This window comes from Erpetoichthys calabaricus, chromosome 16, assembly GCF_900747795.2.
Source record: "Erpetoichthys calabaricus chromosome 16, fErpCal1.3, whole genome shotgun sequence".
In the NCBI taxonomy this organism is placed as follows: domain Eukaryota; kingdom Metazoa; phylum Chordata; class Cladistia; order Polypteriformes; family Polypteridae; genus Erpetoichthys; species Erpetoichthys calabaricus.
This window is the reverse complement of record NC_041409.2, coordinates 102,054,445-102,068,299: the sequence shown is the minus strand read 5'-3', so window position 1 is coordinate 102,068,299 and position 13,855 is coordinate 102,054,445.

The following is a 13,855-nucleotide window of genomic DNA, read 5'->3' as shown; positions in this document are numbered from 1 at the left end:
TTTTCCATTTTTTCAATACGAGAAAAATGTAACAGAAAGTCATAAATACCAAAACATCGACATAAATATGGTAGGAAAGGCCTGTCTGGTGTCCACTGCTGGACCAATGCAGATTTAGTACGTGTTCGTGTTTTCAAATGGTCACCAACGCACAGCCCAATGTCGCCGATCATCTGTACGCCGCAATATTGTTCACATATTTTACCTGCTGCTTGCACATGACGGGGTGGAATGTCAGTACTTGATCGCCAGGTGTGTTATTGTGGGGTAATGGCCAACCCATTAACCAAAAAATTTTGGTTTTCAGAACTTGTTGCTCACATCAAAAACAATTTGCCCACACTAGACAGCCACTCCTGACAGGGAACGTGGGCCGAGGCCCATACTAACAGTTTGATAATTGATGAATAATCACTAAGCTCTAGAAACATCATAAATGCAAAGTATCCAAGTAGAAACGTTCCAGAGTGATTGAAATCCTTATTCCCCCAAAGACTTTTGCTTTGCAGCTGCACTACTTAAAAATGTCCCAGCAGCCCAGGCGGTACAACACTATTGGACTATAAGATGCAGGGGCTGCTGGGAAGAAGATTGAGTAGGCAGGCCATTTAAACAGAAACCTAAAAGGTGCCCCTGGGATCATCTATCTGTTTGTTAATACGCACAACCTGATTATGACTTGACCACCATGGATGACGGTTCTTCTCTGGATGTTTCTGCTGCCCTGTGCCTGTCTGTCATCTTTATTAGAGAGAGCGTTCCCCATCACCTCAAACGCCACACTGCATCAGGAACCTGGTAGGACAAAACGTCACGTTGCTTTCAGAGAGAGCTCTTCACAGGGTGTTGCATTCACTCCTCTGCCTTCAACTGCCTCTGCTCTACTGGACAGTTTCAGGCCTTGTCGTTAGTGTTTATTGTTTGCTGTTAGTGTTGTAATTTATTATCACCGCTGGGGTGCTGGGGAGGACCTTTGTGTACGAGGGGGTACTCAAAAACAACCAGAATTGAAAATAAAAATTGTTTAATTAATTCTTACTTACTGAAACTTTAGTCCCCTTCAAAGTATTCTCCTTGTGAATGAATGCACTTGTCCCACTGGTGGAAACATTTTTGGAATTGCTGAAGAGGAATGTTGTCCTAGGCCTGCAGCGACTTTTCTTTGACTTCCTCCACGGTACAGAAACGCGTTCCTTTGAGTTCTTTTTTCCTACGCGGGAACAAGAAAAAGTTGCACGGAGCAAAGATGAGGCGAGTAGGGTGGGTGGCAAGAACTCCAAGACACACACAAGTCAATTCAGAAATCTCTTCAATAGTCCAACGATGCTCTTCGTAAATTGCATTGCGAACCTTTTCAAGATGTTCATCATTCCTAATTGTGGAAGGTCAGTCAGATCTCAGTTGGTCTTCACGTGACATTTCCCCTCGTCTGAAACGTGAAAGCCACTCGTAGACCTGTGATTTACTTACAGCTTCCTCTTCCAAAGCAGTTTCAAGCGTCACTACACTTTCAGCAGCTGTTTTCCCGAAGAGAAAACAAAATTGAACGCAGACTCGCTGTTCTTTATGATCACCCATCACAAAAATCGCAGAACACGTTTAACAGAAAAACTAAATGGCGTACGAACAATAGAGAGCAATGGCACTGGGCAGACTGCCACAGAATACTGTAAGTGTGCCACACCTAGCAGCAAAACTAAGTCGAGATTGATTGCCAGCTACAGATTCCGGGTATTTTTGGGTACCCCCTTGTATGTGGTTTTTGGTAATATTGTGTGTATTTTTTTCATCATTTAATTAAGATATTCATTATTATTTATTGTTTCATTGTGCCACTAGCAGTGTCTCTGGGAGTAAGTGTGAGCCGTGCCAGGTCATGGCTGGGTGTGTTTTCTGGGGTCCCCACAATAAAATCAAACAAATCACCATCACACTGGATGGTGTGAATTTTAGCATCCCTGCGGCCGCTACGGCTTTAAGCGAAATACATTTTTAAAAATGAGCAGCTGATAACAACACCATCGTGAGCCGTAGGCCATCAATAAGGGGGCACATCTCCTGGACCGCACTGTTGCTGCCCAACAGCTTGACGGGTTAACATGGCTCCCGCTGTGGAGCGGGACTGGAGTGTGCTGCCCTCTGATGGGCCGATGATTTTCTGACCTTCTGTTTTGTCCCCCTTGGCCTCACACTCTGACTAAGAAGAGTGCCAGGCATCCTGGAAATCTGGCAGATGGACTGTCGTCTGGCATTGCCCATTTCGTGGTGGTTGTTCTGTCTCTGTCCACCTGGGGTATTCACTGTAAATTCATAACACAACCCCTCTTGATGGGGGGCCTTTCTTCATTTTTTTATGATATGATATATGGTGTCACCTTTTTCTGCCCAAGATATGGAGGGACCAACTTTAAGCAAAAGTGACAAAATGACAATTGGGGTAGAAATCTGTGAGGTGGATGCCTGTGATGAAGTGCGCCTTACATGCTGAAAGTTTGGGTAGATATCGACATGTTGTGGGACTTGATGGTCTCATGATTCCAGACTTGTGAGAGCTACTGGAGAGCACAAAAGGTAACTTGGTGAGTGTCCTGCATCGTGGTGGCTCTGCTCTCATTTTGTCAAAGTCCGTGTTTTATCACAGCCCTCCACAAAGATCTGAAGGACTGCAGGATGCTGGCACAACAGACTCAAGAGGCTGTCATGGCCGTCATCTCCTAAATACTAACTTGAAGGAGGTGAGGACTTACGCTATCAGTGCTTTTGTGTTTTCCATTTGTAATTAATTTAGATCACTTTGCACAGATGTGTTTTCACTTTGACATTAAAGAGTCTTGTCCTGTCACCCAGTGTCAAAGAAGTCACATTTAATCTACTGGGCCTCCATGTTATGTAACAAGAAAACGTGAAAACATCCAAAGGGTGAAGACTCCTCAGAGGATCTGTAGACAGACGCCTTCCCGGCTGGGTACCACCCTCAGCCACTTGCCAGAGTGTTAATTTGTTTGATTTCATCATTTCTCGGTGCTAGGATTGCCTGTGTACTCATTTCTTCTGTTGATGAAATTTCTTCGGGATGAAATTCTTCAATAAGATTTGGGCATAATACGTCTTCTTTAATGGGCAACTTAAAGTGAGGAAAACGTAAAAATGCATAAGAGCTGAGAGAGCAGGAGCTGCGTCTGACAAAAGCATTCACACCAATGAGAGGTGAGAGGACTGTGGGCGTGGCTGAATATGGGCGAGAGGAGGGCGGGGCTTGAAAAAATCTCATGGCCAAAATCTCGTCTTGCGGGACTTGGAAAAAATCTTTTGCAAAAAGTCTCGTCTCATTGAAGGATTTTTTTATATAATAGAGATATTTATTTTTAAATATCAATACCAATAAACAAGGGCAGAGACAATAATTTTCTCATATAAAAACAATGTTCATGAAAAGTTAAACTGTGCTTTTGGGGAAAAAAAACAAAGTTTGCCTAGGTGTTTTGTTGGAACTGATCAATCACAGCACAATAGATAAATATGAAAGGCACTATATAACAGTAAGACAGATAAACAAAAAGCTGCAATGTAAAAGACAGAAGCAGAAGAAAGGTGGTGTGTATGATAGAGCAATAGGAAAGGCACTATACAATAACTAGATATGACAGTTTCTGAATTCCTGCTAAAAATGATTTGTGCCTATTTCTTAAAACTGTGAGTGTTCTGATAACCTCTTTATCTGAAAGAAGCAATGCACACATTCCAATTCAGAGAGTAGTAAGCCATTATAATTTATGTATCACCTCAAAATGAACTGCCATGTATATTTTTTTTAACACATGAAGAAGGTATATAGAGAGAGGCCCCCCCACGTTAGACTGCAGATTGTCTGTTCTGACCAGCCAGTGATACTGAGCTGGGGGGGCTCCAGTCTCTTAAAGAATAAATAGATAACAGATAATATACAGACGAGAGAGCACTACGTAATACACATGAAAGGTGCTGTGTAGCAGACAGACATGAAAGGCATGATATAAGAGATGTGCTTTATTATTTGCTGCTATTAAATGTTATATAGTGCCTTTAATGTATATATAAAGTGTAACACATTATTTTTATAAAGTATTTTATTAATAATAATAATACTAATAAACAAGCATGTTGACAGTAATTTTACAAGGAAGATCAGTATATTGAGCTGGATGAACATGAAGAGTCTGTGTGTAGTAAGCAGAGAGCCAGACACAAAGCACTGCTGTTTATAACAGGTGGACAGACACAAAGGCGCTAGATAACAGACAGACATTGCAGATCCTCTACAGTAGTGTGAGCTCAGGTTTAATGGACCGGGTGCGCTGATTTCATTTGAGTTCTTGTTCTGCACTTGACTTTATTCCTCGTACGTAATGCACACCGGGCTGTAATGGTGGATACGCAGCACTCTAATTCTTTATATGTGTGATTCTTATACTGTAAGGCTAAGGTTAATAAAAAATAAAATGTGTCACAAATCAATCTAAACAGATGGGGTTAATAAATACAAATATTTCATTTTATTTCTTTTTTTTTTCCAGCTCCTCTCTTCCCCAGGGCAGGCTCTGTAAGAGGAGATAATGGCGCCAGCCCCTAGTCTAACACATTGTCACACACAATCATTTAATTAAAGTGTGCGCAGGGACTTAAGAAGAGCCACTGGGCTGTGTTAAAAAATAAAATAAAATGAAATAAAATAAATAAATAAAACGAAATCTCCCGGGGTAGAGAGTATCACACTGGGGGAGTAAGAGACTCTGCTGGAGGGCAGATCTGCCCTCAAAATACAAAAACTGATAAACAAATGGAAAGAGCAACTTTCTAAAAGGCTTTATTGAAGAACAGTTAATCTGGCCTGATGCTCACCTACAAAGTGGAGTTCAGAGCAGGGGACGGCGGCCCCCCGACTCTCTCCTCGTGTAGAAGGTGATTCCTGGTGGGCCCTCCAACACCCTGAAATTGCAAGGATGGGGCCGCGCACTTGGACTTTTTCCTTCTTCTTTTTATTATTTTTGTTCATCATGATAACTACATATTTTTTCTTCAGCTAAATAAAATTTAAATCACAAAACAGAACATATAGAAGCCAGTCCTCCACAGTATTCAGAAATAAGGGTGGACGGTCGGAAAAAATAAATACTTTCTAATACAAATGTGTCGTTACTGCACTTGTATGATGAATGAGAGGATCATCAGGGTCAGAGTTCTCATTCTGTGATACTGATAAAGTGTGAACAGAAGTAAAGCGAATTGAGAAACACGGCTCTTCACATGTGCTTTAAATATCTACCAGCATCGGTGAAACGAAGAGGCCGATGACATCACACAGGACACACATGCACTTCAGCACTCCCGCTGAACTCCACTGAGTCCATTCATTTAAACTCACAAATCGATTCGTATGACTCACTGAAAAGAGTCGCTCAAAATGAATGAATCAGGGGTGAGACACCCACCTCTAGCGTTCATTCCCAGAACAGCAACTGAAGAGGTGAAGACTCCAGTGTGTCCAATGTGTCCAGGGTTCACCCAGTGATGGTGCAGACCTTCCTGATAACTTTGTGCTTCTTTTGAGCTCAGGTTGCTTCCCCAGGAGACCACCACAGCGTAGAGTACCACACAGGCTGCTATGGACTGGTAGAACATTTCCAGCAGTTTGCTGCCCACATCATATGACCTGAGAGTCTCCTCAGCAAGTCCAGTCTTCTTTGGAACTTCTTGTCCAACGTCACTGTGTGGTCAGACCAGCCCTGATCATTGTTCATGTGGACCCCCAAGTCCTTGTAGCTCTGCACCACTTCCACATCCTCCCTGGTCTCAGAGGCTTCTTGGCACGTCAGAAGTCTGCCACCTGTTCTTCTGTCTTGCTGATGTTGAGTTGCAGGTTGTTCTCCTTGCATTACAAGATGAAGTCCTCTTCGATCTTCCTGTACTAGGACTCATCTCCATTATTAGTGCAGCCTATGATCAACGAGTCATCTGAACATTTCTGTCGATGGCAAGTGCTGGACGTCCTTTGTGTGGAGGGTGAACAGGATGGGAGACGGGACAGTTCCCTGTGGTACTCCAGTATCACACCCCACCATTTCTGACACACAGTCCCTCAGCCTCACAAACCTGCTGTGTGTTGGTCAGGTGGTCCATGATCCAGGAGATTGTGTGGTGGCTTCAAGGTTCAAAGCCTTGAGCTTTTTCCCCAGTCGATGAGGTAGAATGGTTTTAAGATGAAACATAAATCAAGGGAAGTTGTCCTCAGATTATAAAGCACACTCGTAAGGCCTCATCTGGAGAAATGTGTCTAGTTCTGGTCACCGCGTTACAAGAAATACAAAACAGCACTTGTAGCTGTGCAGAGGAGGAGAACCAGGATCATCCGCGAACCTGAGGACAGGCTCAGAGAATGAAACCAGTCAGGGGAGACTGCATGGGGACCTCATCCAAGTCTTCAAAATCCTCAAATGCATTGATTAAGAGCGACTCATGTACTTGAGGACACCTAGTGGAGACTAAGGGCAAGTGCATTTAGGACTAAAGCCAGGAAGCTCTTCTTTACGCTAAGGGTTGTGGGACTCTTGAACAAACTATGGAGACGTGGAGTTGAAGTAGAAACCGCAACCACTTTTAAGAAGGATCTGGGTGAGATGTGGGGACACCTTAGCTATTAGCTGAGCAAACAAACTTGAAGTTCTAAATGGCCTCCTTTTGTTTGTCAGATTCCTTATGTTCTAAAGTTCATCAGCCAGTTTATTGGAATGCTGAATGCAGAAAGTGGAAAAAATGGCCAGGGATGCCAAGAGATCCACTTGATCAGCCAGAAGTGCCCAGCCAGAGGCAGCTATGAAGGGGGAGGCCAGTCACCTTAAACACACACTGACCCCCACAAATAAAAATGAAAGGACTCTGACAGCGCTTTCACTCCTTTAATAATTCCACTTCCCTAAATGACAATCGTCAAGTGCAATCTGCTAAAGTGAGTCATAAAAAGCCTGCCAGGCAGCGACATGACAACTCGCTTTTCATGAGAAAGTCCTGTCTGCCTGCCCATGAAAATGATGGCCAAGTGGATTCAGCAGATGACTGACTGACGCTCTGCATACAGAATGATTGACGCCATCCTCCCACAATGCCTTGGGACCAGAGCGCTTCATCGGCTTCACCAACGTGAGTGGAAAAGCGGCATCTCTGGTGTTTAAGCATGAGACCTCACTCCGTTAAAGGAGCAGAAAGGACAAAAAAGTCCAATTAAAGAGAAACAATAAAAATGACCTGTTAAGGCCTTTAAATCACTTTTTGCTTTTAGTTTTCTATACTTTTAATAATCTGTTGGCTTTAATGCTAAATGCTGTACATCAAAGCCTGGGCACTGACATCACTGGGTTAAACTGGCAGACTGTGTCACCAACAATAGCATAACAGGAAAAGCCCTGAGACTGGAGCTCACACATGGTGTGTCATGGCCGCCTTGTCTATCAAATAAAATGTACGGCTGTATTTTTAGGCATTTTTAGATAGATAGATAGATAGATAGATAGATAGATAGATAGATAGATAGATAGATAGATAGATAGATAGATAGATAGATAGATAGATAGATAGATAGATAGATCTGAAAGGCACTATATAATAGATAGATATTGTGCAATAAATAGTCTCAACACAAACAAAAGGTTTGGGGCAGTCACATGTATACTTGAAGCCTGGCTGCAAAAAGGCAAATAAGCAGCACAGATGTGTACAGAGTCAAGTCCAAAACAGAACTGGGGTTACAGGAAAGTTGTCTTGTATTTAAGGTAGAAAGGAGGAAGTGATGTCATTGAGGCCCAGAACTGGAAGTTATGTTCTTGAGCTCAGAACCAGAAGTGACATCATTCTTTGGATTGGAACCCGAAGTGACGTCGTCGGGGCTGAACCAGGCAGAATTTCCCGTATCTGGTCTGAAAAGATAAAAGAGGAAGGTTTAGTGCACCCTGCCACCCCCTGGCCTGGTGTTGAATTACCTTTGTTTGGTCCATTTAGCTGCCTCCTATGTGCATGCGTGTGACGATAGATAGATAGATAGATAGATAGATAGATAGATAGATAGATAGATAGATAGATAGATAGATAGATAGATAGATAGATAGATAGATAGATAGATAGATAGATAGATAGATAGATAGATCATCCCTGACCCAGCTGGATCAGTTTGCTCATCACGAGTGGGCCAGAAGACGTGTAGACAGGTGACAGAAAACTCACTGTCTTCTATAGGAGCCGCTTGTTTGCTGTAAAGGCCTCTAAAGTTTGTGGAACAGAATATCTGATTAAGGTTCTGGCCATTTTCTTTTGTGTTTTTATTTGAAATGTTCTGTTGAATCAAAACTCTAAGCAAAGTCTGACTTCTGTTAAATACGGAAGACATATAGTCCATCCCCATATGAGGGATGATGATGATGATGATGATGATGGTACAACACCCTGAATGGACTTCTCAGAGGCTGTAGGTTGGCACACATTAAACCGTTGACTTTATCCAGTAGTCCAGTTATTCCATCATTCTGCTTTCCCTATCGAGTGTCACAAGCCAGAGTGTGGTGGGCAGGAGGACTTCAGGACCTTCGAAACGCGACTTGATGTTATTTTAGAGGAATTCCGTGGACAAGACCGGTGAGCTTCGCTGGGTTGAATGACCTGTCCTCGTCCAGATTCTTCTAAAGTTTTAAAGACTTTATTTTAAAATGCACTCAGTTTAGGAGAAAAAAAAAACATTATATGCAATTCTGTCAAACTCTTTGAGCTTAATATCATCTCACAAATATTAGAGAAAAACAAATATGAGTTTGTGATGAGTAAGGAAAACTAAAACAACGGCAAGTGCAGCCGAGGTGCCCGCGTGCATTAAAAAGTGAGATGCCGTGCTGTGCGGAGGCATAAATGAAATATCCCTTTTTGTTTTTGAATTTATTTTAGGTACGGATTTTGCTTCTTTTTTTTTTTTTGCTATCTGTTTATTGTATTTTTTTTTGTGCAATTCCTCCTTTAATGAAATTCACCCTCACAGAAAACTAAAACCCTTGCAGCTAGGCTTTCTTTTTCTTTTTTTCTTTTTTTTTTCCAATTATCCGAGGCCATTTAAATGCATTTTGCATGAAAACCTTAAAGCGCATCGGCCCTTCTCTGTGTATTTATCAAATTACTAAATCAATATGCTGTGCTGCAGTCACTGGCAGGCCTTCAGCGGTACACAAACTGCTACATGAATTTAAATTTTGCAGGCTGTCTTATATCAGGATAAAGATTAAGCCTTAAAGTTTAGTCATGAATACATGCGGTGGAAAAAAAAAAATAGACAGCGCAATTAGTATTTTACGGACAGTTTACATGGGTTTACTCTATCAAATCCGTAATTATGCTGGCTTAGCTTTGATTCTACCTGCTTCTTCTTCTTCTTCTTCTTCTTCTTCAGAATATTACCTGCACTCCACTGGTGAAGAAGTAATTTATTCAATCCTCTGTAGGGAAAGCTGGATCTCATTTGCCAGAATATTTATCTTCTTTGCCACAAAGCTGTCACTCATCTGCGATCTCCACAGAGCCGCAAACCTGTGCAGAATTTCAATGAGAATTGATTCAACTAAATCCAGGCCACAGAATCAATGCTGACAGGATGACCCTCGTGAGAATTCGAGATGCTGAGTAAAAAAAAAAAGAAAAAGAAAAAAATAGAAAAGTTTAACACCATAATAAATTAAGCCTCCAATATACTTGTGCTTTAGGGCTAATCTGATTTAACAATGGGCTCTTCCTGGAGGAGATCTATTGTGTTGGTAAACTGCTTTTGAGCACTTTAATACCCTTAAGAAAGAAATTACTATAAAGCCTCTTCCTTCTTTCTTAAAGGCCTAATCAACTTACCGCGACTCTCAAAAGGGGTTTGTAATGAACAGAAAAATTGGTTTGACTGATCTGGAGTTGCCACTTACTTTTTCAAATGTATCACAGAAAGGCCGTAATATGGAAGCAACTGGATGGATAAAGATGGCAGCTGCCGGGCGCCCCTCAAAGCCGCCGCGTCTCTGATTGTACCAAACGGGACAAGAATATTACTGTTCATCCACTAGCCCGTCGCGTCAGAGTTGGGGTGTGTGACCAATAGGGGCGCCACTGAGCACAACCTGAGCCTAGAAAACCAACCGAGCAGACACGGTGGCGGCAGTTTATTTCTTATAGAGCTCAAAAATCACACAGGGAATGCCTCAATGGACTTTAACAGGCCCTGTTTTAGATAAAGCTGCCTCGACTCTTTAAGAAGACAACAAAAAAGAACTGTAGGAAAATCAAAAGGAAGGATAGTTCAGAAAGAGTGACCCACATCCAGGTATGTTGGTGACACGCAAATAGTGTCAGAAACAGAAATGGGGTAAATACAACACACAAAACAGAACACAAGGAACACGATGGCCAATCTGTCATGGCCACCTCAGAGTTATATTGTATTGAGGATGACTTGTGTTCTCTTCTGTGTATTGTGTTGTGTTGACCCCCTTTGTTTTTGACACCCACTTCACGCCCAACCTACCTGGATAGGGGTCTCTCTTTGCCTTTCCCAGGTTTCTTCCATTTTTTCCCTACAAGGATTTTTTTGGGACTTTTTTCTTGTCTTCTTAGAGAGTCAAGGCTGGGGGGCTGTCAAGAGGCAGGGCCTGTTAAAGCCCATTGAGGCCCTCCTTGGGTGATTTTGGGCTATGCAAGAAATAAATTGTATTGCTTTGTGTTGTAACAGTAGACAGTGCTCCTCACCGAGTGACCAAGTGACAGCTTTCAAGGCAAAAATGCAAGAACACATAATAGCTCTCACTAAATGCGGAGCTGTCACATATAAGGACACTGATTACATCAAAAGGAAAGTCGAAACAAATTCACATTAGTGAGAAAACAACAGAACATCTGTCCATCCGCCAGGCGATAGAAAAGGAGTCAGACAAGCTGGACAAAGTCAGAGTCCTGGAGACCTCGGCCAACAAGCCCATTGGCCATTCTACAGCTGAGTCAGTGCTGGCCCAGCCAATCAGATGAAAGGAGCCTTTGACCCCACGACTCCAGTTCTCCTTTATCTCAGATGACTTTTCATAGGCAGGAAGACAACTTGGCAGTAGAGAGCAGTGAGACCAAGTGCCACCAACTGCCACATGAGGGGATCGAGAAGAGAAACACATACATCTCAGTTCTGTTTGGGAAACAAAGAAACAATTCAGTAGACTGAATATTAAAAAAAAAAAAGGCAATTAAAAGGAAGAAGAAAAGAAATCAAATATTAGTAGAAATTAGTCACTGATTAAGAAAAAGGTTAGAATGAAAAACTCCAACCACAGTAGCACTCTAGGACCAGAGCTGGAGACCCCGATACAGAGAGATAGATAGATAGATAGATAGATAGATAGATAGATAGATAGATAGATAGATAGATAGATAGATAGATAGATAGATAGATAGATAGATAGATATGAATGGCACTATATGATAGATAGATAGATAGATAGATAGATAGATAGATAGATAGATAGATAGATAGATAGATAGATAGATAGATAGATAGATAGAGTGAAAGACACTATATAATATATAAATAAAAGATAGATGTGAAAGGCACTATATGATAGATGGATAGATACATTTATATGTCCAAAGAGAAAACTTTTGATTTTAACAGAAGCTCAAGGAATGTAACAAAGTAGGACAACAACACCACCCTCAAACATACACACACACACACCAAATTTTCAAAAAAGAAGAAACCATCTGATATGATAAGATGAAAGAGCAGTCCCAGTGAGGCATTATAAAGACGTGTTGACAAAAGTATGAAGCAGCCTCAATTGTGTTTCTTGTCACTTCTTCAGTGTTGTCACAGAGAGGATGTGCAGCGTTGTTCCTAATGGCACTCAGGTTTGTCTTCATTCTCTCCTCCTCTGTTACCTCCAGGGGGTCCAGAGTGTTTCCCATAACTGAGTTGTTTGTTGATTCAGTGGTCCTCTCTTAAAGTGATGTCACCAGGGAAGGATGTGGGACTCTTAAGTTAACATGTACGTTTAACATGTTATAAGTAATGGTAAGTGTTTTTGTATGACTTTCATATAAGCATTATGGATGTGCGAAGTGGCCCAAGTCCCCAAGTGTCCTCCAAGTGAAAGCTTTAGTCAAAAGTGCTTTATGATTTGCAGATGTACCGCAATCAGAAAAGCACAAAATAGTAATAATAATGAAGCATACAAAGGCACTTTAAGTACAAAGGGACATGTTGTAGCACTTAGAGCTTTCCTGTATTTTGGGGTGGCTGTCATAGCCATAGATCCTCTGATGGTAGTCAGCTTATGAAATCAAGTGCTGAACATTAAAGAAGTGGTAAAGTGGCCTTTCGCCATTAGGCCACCATAAATCTGGAATACTTTACCATTAGAGATATACCAGGCAACCCCCATGGGTCAATTAAAAAAATACTTTTCAAAATTTTGCTTTTAGTAACTACAATAACTTCTACCTGGGAGACCTGGGGACCTGGGTTCGCTGCCCGGGTCCTCCCTGCGTGGAGTTTGCATGTTCTCCCCGTGTCTGCGTGGGTTTCCTCCCACAGTCCAAAGCCATGCTGGTTAGGTGGATTGGCGATTCTAAATTGGCCCTAGTGTGTGCTTGGTGTGTGGGTGTGTTTGTGTGTGTCCTGCGGTGGGTTGGCACCCTGCCCGGGATTGGTTCCTGCCTTGTGCCCTGTGTTGGCTGGGATTGGCTCCAGCAGACCCCCGTGACCCTGTAGTTAGGATTCAGCGGGTTGGAAAATGGATGGATGGATGGAATAACTTCTACCCTAGAATTATCACACTTTTTAATGACTCTTTAATCTGTTCTCTATTTTCTTTTCCAGGTCTTCTGTGGTGGTCTTCTGTGCCACCCCCACCTGACCTGTCTGAGTTTAGGCGGATCCCCCAACCTGCTTCAGGACCCACTGTGTCAAATCCTAGAAGATGAAACCTTAAGTAAAACAATAAAGAAATGCTTGAGAACATTAATGTTAGACAGAAGGACCAGTGGGGGCTGGTTGGTCTTTTAGCCCCCCTTTGAACCCTTTCAGATTTTTTTTTTTCAGCTTAATTGAATTTTTTTTGTCCACCTTGGCAAATTGTCCTTATCATTTCATTGTCATTTACTTAATAAAAAAATAAAAAAACAAATTCTATATTAAATTACTCTAATCCTCTTAATTTTTATATTTTTGAAGTAAGTGTGCATTATTTATTTTCCTATATAATTTTCTAATTATTTTCTTGTCTAATTCGATTTTCTTGGTTCTATTACTTTAACATCTTGTAAAGCACTTTGAGCTCCACCCTATGTATGAAAATGTGCTCCAGAAATAAATGCTGTCGTTATATTTGTATATTTCTGGTGATGAGACATCCATCCATCCGGCATCCATGGCCCAGCTCAGGTGTAACGTCATCCAGCGTCCACAAGAGGGCCGCGTCACATGTGCGCGTATGAGGATCTCCCTCCAAGTTCTTCCCAGGTATGTGATACCACCCCAGGTTAAGAGGGGGCGCTCATGCTAACCTTCTCCTCTTTTCTTCAATCCACAATACTGAGGGTAACTGACTCCGTCCCTTCTGGTGCCCAGACTATAAAAATAAATTAAGCAGAGCTAAGGAGCTCCATGAAGTCACCAAGACAGTCTAGAGACATGACGGCCAATTTGATTTGCATGGCGACCACTTTTGTTTTATTTTACACCGTCATGCATTTGTTTTGTGTTCAGGGGACGGCCAGGTTGGCACCCCAAAAATTCCTCCTTTGCAAGCCTGTTATTCTCTCAGAG